Below are 14,142 nucleotides of genomic sequence, written 5' to 3'. Positions count from 1 at the left end.
CTTTTCAAGTGACATGAATTTTTAAAAAATTAATCTAATTCTACTAAAAATCTATAGTTGACATTACATGTGTATTATAAATTTTCAATACTGTTATACACTGAAGACTGTAGGTACATATATTTACACGTATTCTGCAATTTTTTTCTACAAAATAAGTAAATAGTTGTATAACAAAAATCATCATTTTTTAAAACAATTCTTTAAATCTATTTTTGTGTAGATGAGTCATATTATCACACCTGTTTTTCTTTACTTATCATGCAGTATTATTTTTATTACATTTATCCTAAGTAATAAACATTTTATAACTTTGAGTCACAAAAACATTTTTATAAATAACATTTTAAGCAATAATTATTTTATAACTTTGAATCTAGAATCGATCGAACAATATATATATATGATTGCATTGTCTAATGCAATTGTTAAGTTTTCAGTTTAAAATATTAATTATTATTTAGACTGCATTTCGATAAACACTGCCAATCACTGAAAATCAACAGTTAACGTTACGTGTACTATAGATTTTCAGTATTGGCAACGCATTTTGGAACGCAGCCTAAGGCCGGTATTCATAGTCCATTCTTTTGAAACCTTAAGTACTGTTTTAAGTACTGTCTTGAGATGTTACCAACCAAAACCATATTAGCATCTTAAGATACTGCTTAAGATGGTCTTGATATAAGAATCGACTATGAATACCGGCCTAAGAAAGTTATTATACAAAACTTAAATGGAACCGCATTATTATCGCCTCCTCTGTCTGTACTGTACATCGCTAAAGGAATGAAACTGTAACCGAGTCTCCAAACTCTATTAATTTCAACAATCAGTGATCTTATTATTACGTTCACTGTTGCGATTAAGGGAGAGCAACAGAAGCATCAAGAACTCAATGGATCGCCCTTGCTACTTCGCTCGTCGAAATGTCGTGCAGCATGTAATTTATTTACATGTGTTATTTTCTTTGCGCGCACACCGATCACGAACGGTTAAATTTGTCTTTCTCTTTCTCTTGATCGGACCTAAGCGCCAGTTCATCGGCCGACGTGTCCGCGTATCGATCCGCGTTTTATTCCACGATATCGCTCGCTCTCCTTTAAGACTTACCGACCTCGCGCGGGTCGGTTGCACGAACCGGCCGCATGTCTAGCCGCATAAAAATTTTATTAATAGCAGTACCTGCATTTTAATAAGACCGCATAGCGTTTCCTAACATCCACCGGCACCTGGAAATATTTTATATTAAAGATGAAAAATGTCCGAGATTAAGTAACCGAACTCACTCTTGCTGTAAAGCAGAAAAGGTTACGTTTTACTTCTGGCATGTCTGCTTATTGACATTTTCTGCTTACAACATACATATTCTTGTATAACATACAACGTTAGCGCGTAATTATTTTTTCCCTAATTAAAGAACTTATTTAAGAACCGTATCAAGTTAACACGAAAATGATATCGTACAAGGTAATGCGCGCGATAATTGCACCGTGATAATTGTATCGTTAACTTTTATGAATTACAGTTTTAAAAAATGTCAGTTTCTTTTCTAGAATAACGAACAAAAGCGGTGTATGGAAATGAGCGCGGTGTAATTGGGGTTCTGTTACTTTGTGCTTACGTTTCACAAGTTCACGAACGAAACGATCTTTTTACATTCGAACACGTTGCACGTTTGACAAACAACATTGCCGCACTGCCGCATTCAGCTCACGATCCTCCGCCACTTCGTCTTCCCGCTTGGTAGTTTTAACGACTTATGCAACCACTAATTAATACAGCACATTAAGGCAATTGTCTTCAGACACGTTTTACCTGCTTTAAACACGATTGAGCGAGAAATACATAATTACCGAAGAATTATGTTAGACGCGCAGCGAACAAAAGAGCCAATCCGCTGGTGATTCATATCGATCGTTTCATAAGAATATTCCCCCGTGATAAGACTTCGGCGGCTAACGCGATAGCTAATCGGAAATCAGAAACTCTCCGTCGAGAAATCAGAAGTCTATCGCGCGCTTCGCTCATTCGAGATTATCGCTATCCATTTCCGGTGCGTGCATTCCAAATATTCATTACGGAATATTCATTGCCAAAATGTTTACAGATCGGACACGAACGCCGATTGCGCCCACGCTCGTCGATTCTCGAATTCCCTTGGAATAGAATGGCATGCGTACCGCACGCGGGGGGATTTGTTATCAAACACCCCGGCTTTTATCGCATCCCGAATCGGATAACTGCGTGCAAATCATGCAGTCATCGTGTGACTGCAACCCTCCCCCACTCCCCTCTTCGTTCCCGATAACGGAAATGCGAAGATGCCGCGATAACGCGAATCGCGCACTCGCAACGATAACGCGGAATCTTTCCAGCCCTGACGGGACGTTACGATCACCCGCCGTCGGCCTTGGCACGATAATGACTCTTGGCGCAGCTTGACGCCCCGGCACTCGCGAGATAACGCGAATGTTTGAATTATGATTAACCGACGCGCGCGGAAGTTGACTATCCCCTGTCTCGCCGGCTGTTAACGACGGATATGACGCGCACTCATTCCTCGCGCTTACCTTTAATCCGTCTTATCCGTCCGATGTTATTCACGCGTATCGCGAAAAATACGTGAAGGTGCATCCTATTATCTGCCCCGCGTTTGACCGCTCTTTACGAGGAATTCCGATCGCGCTATGATGGAAGGGAACCACCCGCGAAGGACTCAGATTTGCGTAAATCTCTCATCTCGTTGCGACACGCAGCATATTTGGATTGTATAATCTCACGACAAACTATGACGTACGACTTTTATATCCTTAAGATACGCGATACTGACGTCAAACAACCAAGGGGGCAATTCTGTAGAGCAGTGAATTATCCAGTTCTTCAATTATCTAGAGACATCGAGCGGGAAAAAAAACAGTCGTCGCGGGGGGCCTTCTTTCACGCGAGGTCGAAGAACGTACTTTGCAAGATAGACAATTTAATTAAATTGACCATAATGTGATTAAAACGGTACAATAGGGAAAACGTCGCTTTACCCGTACAACAGGGCTATTTTGAGTTCGACCATCATTTCATCTATTTAAAGTGGCGCAAAAGCTCTATAAAAATTCATGAACGTACTTTCAATTTTCTAGAACAAATGTCTGTATTATATCTCTTTTTGGAAAAAATAAAATATAGCATAATTTAATTAAAGTGAAATTTCAAGAAATTTTCCATGGATAGAAATTGATTGAACTTGAAATAGCTTTGTTTGTACGGAAAAGGTTAATCACATTTCTCTACAATTGTTAATTATAAATATATTTTCTTCACTTATCTTCCCCCCATTTGCCGTTCATCGTATTAATTCCTTTTATAATTAATTCAAATATTTTCCGTTCTAAGACATTGATTTTTCAACAAATCGATTCATTCTTTTTTATTCCCAAAAAGTAATGAATCGAGAACGAGTTTTATGAAATATTAAATTGTTTTTATTATGTATTACACAGGAAAAAATTAGTTGCAGCAAGAATTTGTACATAGCTAAATTTCAATTGTATGTAAAATTTAGCTATACAAATTTTTGCTGCTGCAACTAATATTTTATCCGTGTGAAATGCATTATAGAAAAGTTACACAGCAATGTATAACAAATTCATTATTTAATAGTTTTAGTATCCTTGGGGTCAAGTTAATGAAAAAAAAGCAAAAAAAAACGAAGTAAAAGAAAATAAATTTACATAGTCATTTAGCTCTTTAAAATTGACACTATCAAAATGAAATATCAAATCCTGATTGTGATCTCGAGTACTCTTGAACAATCGAAACAGATTAATATTTATCTGATCATGCCGGAAAGTAGATTTAATCGGAGGTAGATTAAAAAATACCTAAGTTAATTTCCGCAATATTCCCCACGATTAGACACCACGAGTCTATTCGACTATGTCTTCTCTTCTGTCATACTTTTTCTACGGAAAATAATATTGTTATCAATGCGCAGCATATTTTCTGTCGATTCACTCGGAAAGATTGATAGCGACTTTTTTATGCTTTCTCTTTCTATCTGCGACACTCTCTCCCTCTTCTCTCTCTTCGTTGCGCGCAGTAACCTAATTATAGATTAGAATTGTTATCTAACGGCCACGCGAATAACGGCGCTTACGCATTTACGTTTTGTCGTCCGATAACTTTTTTACTACCACTCTGCAAGCATTAGTACGTGAGTATAGTACGCAGTAAAATCTAATGATCCCTCTCGTTTTCTTACTCTACTTCTGCGCCTTTCCATCTTTCTCTTCGTCAATCGTGTTATCGACTGCACGAAGTTCGCGTATCATTTGCGTCAAACCGCATGACGAGGCTGATTGCATTTCTTGAGCAGTGCGCGACAAATCCGACAGAAATAGGACGATCCGAGATTTCTGAGAGATGGAAATGAGTTGACTGAAATATAATAATTTAAAAAACAGATTACCGCCTTAATCGATTTAATTGCTAACTGAACAGATTAGATAAAAAGTGAAAAATAAAATAAAAGAGTATTTACGAGTATAAGTGTTCTACGTTCAAAACTATCACTGAATGTTCAGGATTATCACTATTATCGAAAATTAGACCCTGGGCAAAATCATTATATTTACGAATCATCATTGTACATCTGCATTATATAAGTGCATGTGTTTACATTGATTCACAGACTGCAATGTTAATCAATGTGTACGCTAAATAATATATAATCCTTTTACAAGTGATTAATAGTATTAATACAAAACAAGTTTGGTTACATTCTTATAAATGTCGAGAGAGAAATACAAACAGCGCGCGATTGAATGACGTGATGTAATCAACATGAATTAACTGAACGACGTCTATTAATTATTCTTTATCTCTCAGCAAGTTGACAAAGATACACAATCGAAATTTTTCATTATAAAGTCCTTGTGTATTTTGCATCATTCGGATCGAAATATCTGTGGGAGTCACAATTTACATATTCAGACAATAGCGTCTGATTTTAATGTATATATCAGTCGGTTAATAATAGAACGATTTGATATTTACGATTTACACAATAACAATTAGTTTTAGAACTTCAGTGATTATATGCTGAATGATTTACTAATAAGTGAATTCAACAAGGTAATATAACTACCTAAAATAATTTTTATGCGAGCAAAATTTGACGCCATATTTTTTTATTATTCATTACATGTCTTACACACACACACACACATATACACACACACGATTAATAAAGTATAATAACACATATTTCTTATGACAAAATTGTGTCAATTACTAGGTACTTTTTTGATTAAAAAAAACTTTGTTTTTGATTCATCAATCTTATATTAGTTTTTATTTAATTTAGTCAATTACTTGCTTTTTATTATTTAATTTTGTTAGTTATTTAATTTTATCAATGTAAAATTCATGTAATATTTAATCGACGAGTGATATTTTATTTCCTATACCAGAATCCTATCTTTCTGAATCAGTCGCAAAGTCTATTTTTCCTACGATATAATTGTAGTACAAAGAACATCGTTAAGTGATGACATTTCTACCGGGCCAACTCAGAGTTAAACCATTTGTATCCAGTGTACTTTGTCCCCAGCTTTCTTGAACGAAGCGCATTGTTTTCGAAGCTGTCGAACACTGCTGATGATGTAAAGCTACATTCTTCTTTTATCTATATGAGCTGTTACAAGTCACAGTAGTTCATCCTAAAATCTTCTACTTACTCCCAACATTTGTACATACCGTAAATCATCATCTCAAAATTATTAAAAAATTTCTAACATTTGTCACCACTTTCCACGGATAACAAACATTCTTAACACAGCAATGCTAAAAACCCATAAACCATAATCTTAACGACATATCCTCTTGACCACCATTTACACTAAACGCGTCTATCGGACACTTTACATGAGTCAATCTGTCGCCGAGCATACAGATCTCTCATAAATTGATTAGAGATTCTTTTTTTCACTTATCATAAGATAACACGTTGCATATGATAACAAGTTTCATACACGAGGAATTAGTAAAGCGAGTGCGAAGAAACTCCAGGAGAAATATTTCATCGGTCGTTGACAAAAATCAAGAATCGCAGAGGCACCAGACGCGGTCACGATTACGAGGGCAATAAATGACGTTGTTTCGCGCAGATGTGCGAATTAGTCAATGTAAACGAGGTCGGGCGGAAGAGGATAGAGAAGGAGAATCGAAGAGAGGGAATCGCAGATGCGCGTTTCGTGCCCGCAACATGCCTCCTTTACATATGGAACGTGTTGCAACGTTAATGAGTATAAAATAAAATGAGACATCCTGCCGTGTTAATTAAATTTTATTAACGCAAAATTGTAACTCGGCAAAGCTTGTATTGTAGGCAGCGTTTTTATTTACCTGCGTTAACATACTACTACTGCTGCTGCTGCTGCAAATGACAAGTATAACGAGACTCGCATTTTTTTTTTAAATCCCACGAGGAAATTTCGTCCACAAAGAGGTACAATGTTGTTAGAAATTTCTCAGCGGAAGTCTTAGAAATAATAATTATTATTATTACTTTTTTTTTTCATTGCAAGTATCTGAGATCTGAAATTAATAGCTGTAACAATAAAAAATAGAAAATAAAAATTATGCGATAGAAAAGAGGCACCAGCAAATGTGCTGCTACTTCTACTATGCAGTAACACATATGTGTAAAGTTCCAAGAAAAATTGAAAATTTTTTACTTCTGTGGTAAATAATTACGGTACGGTAATTACTTTGTACAGATTGAACAATGGTTCGTAATAGTTAAAGCACAACATGTTTTGCTCGAGAAATCTCAAGACGGAGTGCACTAGACGTCACAAATTACCTCTTAACTCCAAATTGGTCTGGTAGGAATTTTGTCTATTGTTAGTTCTGACGTCAGGAGTTGATAGCCCTGGTATGCTCGTATTGTTTTAACAACACAAATGCTAAACTCATTTATTATAACATGCTAGTAGAAAATATAGTAGAACACAGAGAAAAGTTTTCAAATAATTTTTTAAGGAATAAATGTATTTACTGCAGTTGAATAAGACACAGAGATCTTAAATAATTTTTATTTACTCCGTTTTTATCAAATGTAACACCTGTCAGATGTTAGCTGTTAATTATTCTCAACATTATTTTTTATTTATTTTTTGTTATTACGCACAGCTATCATTGTAATATGATTATGGCATTTAAAGTACACTCAGAGAAACATTATGCAGTGGGACAATTACATATATATTGTTGCTTGTTCACGATCAGATTATTTTATTTATCCGCTAATTAATAGCGATTTCGATTGGAATGCACTAATGCGCATTGAAGTTTTTGTACGCTGATCTAATCTAATTGTAAGTAAAATGCAAATATCTGAAATAATGGAATACATGTTACCACACAGAACAATAACGTATATCGATGATTGACCTAGTTTCGCTTAACCCGTTTATATGTTTAAATTTGAATACATATCTTACGTCGATTTATGTTCGAAAGCTTTAATATGCACCACTGCGCACTAGTGCGTTCAATCGCATTTGCTATAAGTTATCTAATGATGAAGCTATTTAATGATAATTTTATTCGTAGTAAAATGCAGAATCTTTTCAATTATCACTTATATATCGCATTATTACGTAAACTGATAAGTGCAGTGTAAATAACTCGGCAAGTTTTGATTAATTTTTTTTCATATTCCAGCAATAATGAATCGGCGCCACATAAAATTATGTAATAAAAATGTATCAACGAAGTTTAAACAACGATTGACTTTCTAAGTGCTGAAGTGCAGTAAATTGTAGGGCCATTAAAATTGGGTCAAAATTAATGTGGACAGAGGCATGTCGATATGTCAACGAACGTCTTCCTCGTAATGAAGTTTTGGTGACGTGAAAATCACAAAAAAGTATAATAGTTGATAAAATGATATTAAAGAAGTCAGTTTCATTATACCTTGTCCTTGTCGCCATGCGCTGCCTTTAAACGGCGATAAATTTTAGTTGGCGTTACGTTTTCAACACTTAAAATTTCAATTATTGCGCGTTATTTGAACACATTGTTGACACATCCTCGTCACATGATGGCGACATTAACACACACAACCTGTATAGAAAAAAAATAAAACTTGCTATCGTCGAAGATTGCGATTGCAAGTTTCACGTTTAGCACGCATCGCTCCTCTGTGTTGCGAGTTTACAGTGCACGTGTAAGGGGATCCTTATCAATCGTTCTATGACCAATATACAGCATTATCAGTATATTGTAACAAAAGTATTAGAGCCCGATTAAGGTGCTGAGCGTCACGCTTGATCGGCAGGCTGGGCAAAAAACAATATTTTTAAGTACAATATTTCTAAATCGACCCCATGGCTAAAGTTCTCCAAGTTCTAAAACAATCCATCGCGGAACTTGAGAAAATAAACCGTTTCGAAAATTCAGATGATGTAATATTACGATCAAGCGCTCCAAGATAATCGACTCCTCGAAAGAGAAACGCGTAGAACATGTGGTCTCGATATACAAAAACTGTTCACAATTTATAGATTGAGACATTCGAAAGCGAGAAACGCCTCGGAACGAGGTCGTTCCGAGGCGACGACATGTCCCGTGACACGTACGCGCCGAAAGGGCTCGCAGAACTCGCAGCGGGAGTAGGAGGGGGAACCTCGAGTGTGAAGAACGAATGATAAACAATCGCGTGCAACGCGTTCTTCGTCGCGTGCTTCGCGCGATTTAACGATTAGTCGTTTACAAAGCGCCGCATGAAATTGCGCAGAATATTGCGCCGCGCAAATAAGCTAAACACAGCTTGGGGGATACGAGTCGATCCGGAGAGGGCAAAGAAAAAAAGAGAAGAAGAAAAGGACGTTTTTTATTTCCTTTCCCTCGCTCTTCTTGAATGAACCGGACGCCTCTCTCGGGGACTCAAGACGTCGCGCGCAGAAGCGCGCTCCGGAGCGATTTGCATCGGAACTCGTCGGCGTGCCAAGAGAGCGAGAGACGCGCCGCGCCGGGACGCGGGAGCGCCGGGAGGATTAGGAGGGACGAAGCGCCGCATTGGCACAGAAGGAGAGAGAGAACGCGCCGGCGGGGAGGGGAGGGGGGGGGGAAGAGGGCAGGTGGGGGAGACGCGTCGCGCGTCGAGGAGTGCGACTGCGATGGGGTGAAGCGTCGAGCAGCGAGAGGACGAGAGAAAAAGAGAAAGAGCAGCCGCCGCCGTCGTCATAGGGCGCTGAGAAGAGAGGGGGTGAGTCGCGCGAAGGGAAGGGGGAGCTTTTTCGGTTTTTAACGACATACGAGCGCCGCCGTCTCAGTGCCCGTCCGACTCGCGATTTGTGTGTACCGCGTGTCGGTGCTCTCGTGTGTTTCTTCACTTTTTTTTCCTCCATCTCCCTCTCCCTGTCTCGCAGCACGACATACAGTGGGAACTCGGAACTGAAACGGTGTCTGAGAGGAGGCAAAGAAGTCGTTATTCAGGACTAAGAACGCCCTTCTGCCTCCGCCGGACGGTCGTCCCAGTGCCGCCGCAGTGGTTCTCAGAATCGAAACAGTGTCGAGAAGGAGGTGGTGCCGATTGAGCCCTTAAAGTCGTTCGAGGGTTGTGAATCGAACAATCACGGTGAACGGTCTTGCGGAACATTTGAACGGGACGCTTTTCTCACCCGAGCGGAAAAAGAAGTGTATGTAACGATCCGATTGATAAATAGACGATAACTGATCGAACTGACAATTGACAAGAGTGCCGATCAACGGGAGAGAAGACGTGCACGTTCTCGGAACGAGCTGCTTGTCGTACTGGTGAACCTAATTTCTACCGGTAAGAGAGCGACTATATACACGCCACGTCGACTATCGGAGCGAGGAAGGATGTGCAAAGCCGCGTGCGCGCCGGCTCGCGATAAAATCCCCTTGCGATCCCGGGCCTTTCTTCCGAAGCGGTCTGATTAAAATCCGAAGGGGAAGGGTTCTGCATTCCATTAAAAAAAATCAATTGAATCTAGGTATAACGAAAATATCAAGGGTGACTCGATATTGAATCAGGGCGGTTTCGATGGGTGAAGAGAGAAACTCGACTCTCAAAATACGAAAATATTTCTATGAGATTCAAAAAAGATCAAGATGGAAAACTGTAACGAGATGAAAATCTCAGATACGTGATTTTAACTCCATTCCAAAAATATATAAGTACTAAATTCGTACTGACTTTCTATATATACATATCGTATAACTAAAATATATGTTGAAACATAAACACAACCGATGTAACTCAAAATTAAACATACATCATATGGAATTTATGAATTTAAAATATGATGAGTATTTTATTTTAAATTTTCTTGTTATTAAAAATGACAGTTTTTAACATTTTTTTAAATGATTTTTATTCAACATTTTTTACAACCCTACACGGGGGATACCAAAATTAAATTGCACTGAAGTACTTTAATTTGTCGCTGAGAAAGTCGCGGAAAGTAAAAGAATATTAAAGAAAGAAATTATAAGAAATAACTGTAATAAAAACGCGATTTATGTAATACAATTTAAATGGAGAAATTATACAATCGTAGTAGGATCTTTTAGTGCCTAAATAATAGTTTGTATGTGATTTTTAAATACATTTTCTAATCTTTCAAGCTGTACGCGACTTTTTTAAGCACAGCTTTTAAATTAAAAAGTAATATCGCAGTACTTAATTGAAAATTAATCTAATAATACCGATGCAATAAAAAGCATTTGTAAGATTACCTCTTCCCGAGAAATCCTAGGAAGCACCAACTAACAGTAACATAACCGTCAATATTATAATTTTCCAACATCAACGTTATAATTTTTCACTCAATATAACACATGTGTTATGTAATAACAGTTACATTGTACATGAGTGGGAAATTATAACGTTGACATTACGTTACTTGGTGTTCACTGGGATATAAAGAATTTATCGCAAAAAATATTACCTCCGCGAGAATATTTAAAAAATGTACAATTTCGAATTTGTTTTTAATGAAATCGACAATATTCTTCATAGACACCCTGTATGCAGAGGCACGTTGGTCGCCAAGTGTCCAACGCTCCCATAAGTAAACCCAGTCCTGACATATAAAGTTCCTCCATATGTGCAATTTTTTTCTTCCTTTTAGAGTTCTTCCCCTCTTTTTTGTGCTGCTTTGACGAGAAACTGGTCTCGAAACGAGAATGAACAGGTTAAAACACGATAGACTTATTACATGCATTCTTATGCATTTTGAATCACGTTTTCACTACCGTGACGGAATGCGCGCGCGAGAAAAGAAGAGAAACAAAAAAAGAGCACTAAATTTTCTATTTAAATGAGAAATTAAATGTAATTAATTTCTTTAAATATGCCAAGCAATTTCCAGACATATTAAGTAAGCAAAATCGCTGTTTTCGAATAACATAATAGAGTACAAAAATAGTTTCCACTTCATTCTTTATATTCGGTTCTATTAATTTTTAATAATGCTTCCTTCTTTTTTTTTTACGGAAAACCAAGAATAATCATTTGCAAATAAAAAATTTAATAATCGCGTGTTTTAAAAATATAAAAGAGTCTTCTCTTCGTTTGAAAATAATTAAAAATTGTAATTATTTTTCGAAGGTGCTCTCCAGAATATTTCTTGATTTATCATTTCTCGATTTATCAAAAAGAAACTAATAATTCATCAAGGAATCCGTAATTGAAACGTGATGAACTATTTTTGTAGCATTCGTATCTATTTTCTGCTTGTCGCGGTGCATATAACTGAAAGGGTGATCAATCAGCGCTTTATCGCATTTTTCGTGCGCTGACGCTAAATTCTAATTCGGAACTATATATAGCGCAATTTCGACGATAACTATTGCGAATGTTAGAGCGCGCTTCCTCTCCGGGCCCGAAATGACCGGAATAGCCTGAGGATAATTTTGGAACGCTACCATTGTGAATTCCTGATCCTTACTAGCGCGGTCTAGAGAGAACACACTTCGATTCAGCATGCGCAGTAACCATTTATTATAATAACCGTGAAACAATCATCAAAATAAACGTCTATCTCAGAACTGTGCTGTACACTGGGAAGAATTGTAATTCCGATTTCAATTTATTAGCATGTCGCTGTAATGTTGCGCATTTACATAAATATCAATAAAGAGAATCTGTGCCTCTTTTTCTCTCTCTCTTTTTATCCTTTTATCTTCTAATATTATCTGTCAATCTTCGAAAGAATACACACAAATACATTGCCATTATCTTTCCTATGTGATAGGAAGCGTGTTTTCTGTTTGTGTTACTTATACGACAGAAAGCATGACCACGGAACGTGACGAGTTTCCTCTCGACTCCAAATGTATTTTTCACTTCTGAAGTACTTTAAAAACAAGTACCTATGAGATATAAGATAGCGCCGCGCCCGAAATCGTTCATTTCCCTAATCCTCTTTAAGTCTCGAGAAATGGGCTTTATGGCCTTTAAAAGCTCGCTAAGCCTTTTAAATTCTCCGCTACCTCGCACATCGATCCTCGGAAACATCCAGCATCCTCCGAGCCGCCCAGAGCTTCAGACACACCCTGTATGTGTCGTATCGATCGATCGCTCGCTCGCTCGCTCGCTTCCTCCGCTTCTTCCTATCGAACGTAGGTACTCGACAGAGGTGGTCAACCTTCACGAGTTTGCCGGTCGGTCGTTACCGCTTTTTCCGTGGATTCTTTGGCGCGTTTTCAAGCCGCGTGTTTAACGCTAAACGGGACGACGCCGTCTGATTTTTATTCCACGTATTTCGGCCATTGACTTTCGTATTGTACACGCGAAATTACGCGAAATTGGACATGAAATCGAGCAAATAGATTTTGCTGCAGCTGAATGGACCGTCAAATCGAAATAAACACGCAAGCTTGTAATCTATATTTACGTAATAATCTATGACCGTTTATCGTTTATCAGAAATCATCTGAGCCAGTCATACTCCATTTCTTTTTTTTTTTTTTTTTTAATCTCATGCGTTATGTAAATACGAATTAGTATGAGCTATTACTGAATCAAAAATTATTCGACTTTTATTATCTTTCGATAAGCGAAGACAAAAATCTATTTTAAAACAAAAATAGTTTCCAGTGTCTCTTAAAGAAAATGATTCAATGTGATTTAAGAAATAACTTCTTTTATTTATTTGAAAATATTGCAGTGATATATTTACCTATCTTTATCTCGCTTGTCCTTTTTTACCCTTTATTTTTAAATGTATTACCAATAATTGCTATTATTTATAAAAAATTATCTAGATAAAAAATGTTTTATCTTCATTTTTAACTTAAATAAAAGATGTTATCTTTTTCAAATTATCTAAGTTAATGTGAACAATGAATAAAGTATTGTCTTTTTCTTCAATCTCCAAGTTACCATTTGTAACAGATGAAGATGTAACAGCTTTTGTAAAATGACAATGACAGATCGAAGAAATAGTAGAGCAATATAAAAATTGCTCCAAAATATACGAAATTTATGAAAACTTTTACAAGAAACTTTGTCAATCAATATGTGAATTATGTATTCCCTCTGTTTTTCAACCTTTTGGTTTTTACTTGGAAGATCCAAATAAAAAAAGAAACACTTCCTGTCAGATTAAATAAATGCCAGATTATTTAAAGAAAACTTTCTTTGTTTTTAGAAAATAAAGAAATAAATGTATTATTTTTATAAATTAAATTATACCTTAAAGGTTTTATTTCTTTTGTTAAACCGTAATGTAAAAAATATCTAGATAAAACGATATATAATTTTATCTTTTATCTAGATAAATTTAAATTATTTTGTCTAAGATACGTTTATAGTGTGTAATTTACTTTATTTTTATTTAGATAATTTTAAGTTATTTAAGCGCAACATTGATAATTATTATCAGATTAACATGCGCGCGCGCGCGTGCACACTATTTATCTCTTAATCATTTCGATAAAATTTGATACGAGAACCTTAAGTACATTATAATCTAGTTAAAGCGGAAAAAAATTTAAAAACATGAAAGAAGGTCAGAGAAAAATAGAACACGTACTATTCTTTACTAACGGTCAGGTTTCAATGAAATCGGAGTTCTTGAAAAACCACGCACACACAAGTGTGCT

General features: G+C 36.6%; 2 protein-coding genes across 5 annotated transcripts in view; one reads left to right on the top strand and one right to left on the bottom strand.

Moving 5' to 3' along the window:
- The window catches only part of LOC105838501 (putative glutamate synthase [NADPH]), a 40,462-nt gene that overhangs the window by 3,658 nt on the left and 22,662 nt on the right, over positions 1–14,142 (top strand). Inside the window, exon 1 of one of the 4 annotated variants that reach the window (XM_012684102.3) lies at positions 9,301–9,841. The exons of 2 other annotated variants lie outside the window; for them this stretch is intronic. The gene's annotated coding sequence lies outside the window, so the exon portion shown is untranslated. Of the gene's footprint in view, positions 1–9,300; positions 9,842–14,142 lie in introns of those variants that run through there. One more of the 4 variants, XM_012684099.3, reaches the window with a different exon arrangement.
- Positions 1–14,142, bottom strand: part of LOC105838502 (protein retinal degeneration B) — a 70,282-nt gene that overhangs the window by 44,010 nt on the left and 12,130 nt on the right. The gene's annotated exons all lie outside the window — the stretch shown is intronic.

Source organism: Monomorium pharaonis, chromosome 2 (genome assembly GCF_013373865.1).
Source record: "Monomorium pharaonis isolate MP-MQ-018 chromosome 2, ASM1337386v2, whole genome shotgun sequence".
NCBI lineage: Eukaryota > Metazoa > Arthropoda > Insecta > Hymenoptera > Formicidae > Monomorium > Monomorium pharaonis.
Note: the sequence above shows the minus strand (reverse complement) of the source record. Positions and strands in the feature narration are given on the sequence as shown.